Source organism: Triticum dicoccoides, chromosome 5B (assembly GCF_002162155.2).
Source record: "Triticum dicoccoides isolate Atlit2015 ecotype Zavitan chromosome 5B, WEW_v2.0, whole genome shotgun sequence".
Taxonomy (NCBI): Eukaryota; Viridiplantae; Streptophyta; class Magnoliopsida; order Poales; family Poaceae; genus Triticum; species Triticum dicoccoides.
In genome coordinates this window covers 22,188,921-22,189,865 of record NC_041389.1, presented here as the reverse complement: position 1 = coordinate 22,189,865, position 945 = coordinate 22,188,921, and positions in this window count along the sequence as shown.

Here is a 945-nt window from a genome sequence, read left to right as displayed (position 1 = left end):
ACCTAAAAATACCATATGAACTGACTTACTAGCCCCTAGTGGAGCACCTATGAACTGAACTTTCCAAATTCTGATCTTCTTCAACAAAATTTGCATATGTTCAGTGGGATGGGTGTACACACCTGAGGGTATCTCCAGCTGTCGCGCTACCAGAGGAGCTCCGCTGCGGCGGCCATCGTTGGGTAGCATCGAAGAGCCGCCACGCCGGCCGCCGGCCATGAAGCACCGTGGCGGCGACAATTGGGGGCGGTGGAGGAGGGGTGGGGGCCGTAGTTGGTGGCGGCCGCAGTTTGTGGCGGCAGCGGCGGTGGCGATTTCGGCATCATCGGCGGCGGTTGGGGGCGGTGGAGGAGGGGTGGCGGCCGCAGTTGGTGGCGGCGGCGGCGGTGGCGATTTCGGTGTCGACGGTGGCGGTGGCGCAGGGAAGAGAGGGGGGGAATGAAGATAGAAACGAAAGGGGAAAGGTTAAGATCAAGGTTAGATGCTTTACCAAGAGCAACACTCGGAAAAGGTTCCCATTACCGAGAGCCGAGAATCGACCCTCGGTAACCACTACTCTAATTTTTTCCCCTTCTCCTTTTGTTTTTGTTTTGCACTATCTTTTTTTATCTCATATTTCATATGCTTTTACGACCAAAGTTTATAAATTCCATGACTTTTGACCGTGGCCTACCCCCTCTCTCGGTGCCGGTCAACTATCTAGACCGGCACCGAGAGAGAACTTTAAAGAGTTTAAAGTAAAAAATATGAGAAGAAGCTGTCCTTGACATGACACGTGCCTCACAAACCACACACACGGGCGGGAACGTCGAGGACCGGCTGCGTCCGTCACCGAGACAGAATCTTTGGTGGGTGATCCTGTGACAGAACAAGCCTAGACTTGGTCTGTCATCTCGCGATGGCATGCACTAAAACGGAGAAGCAGTTATTCACCATAGACTACAC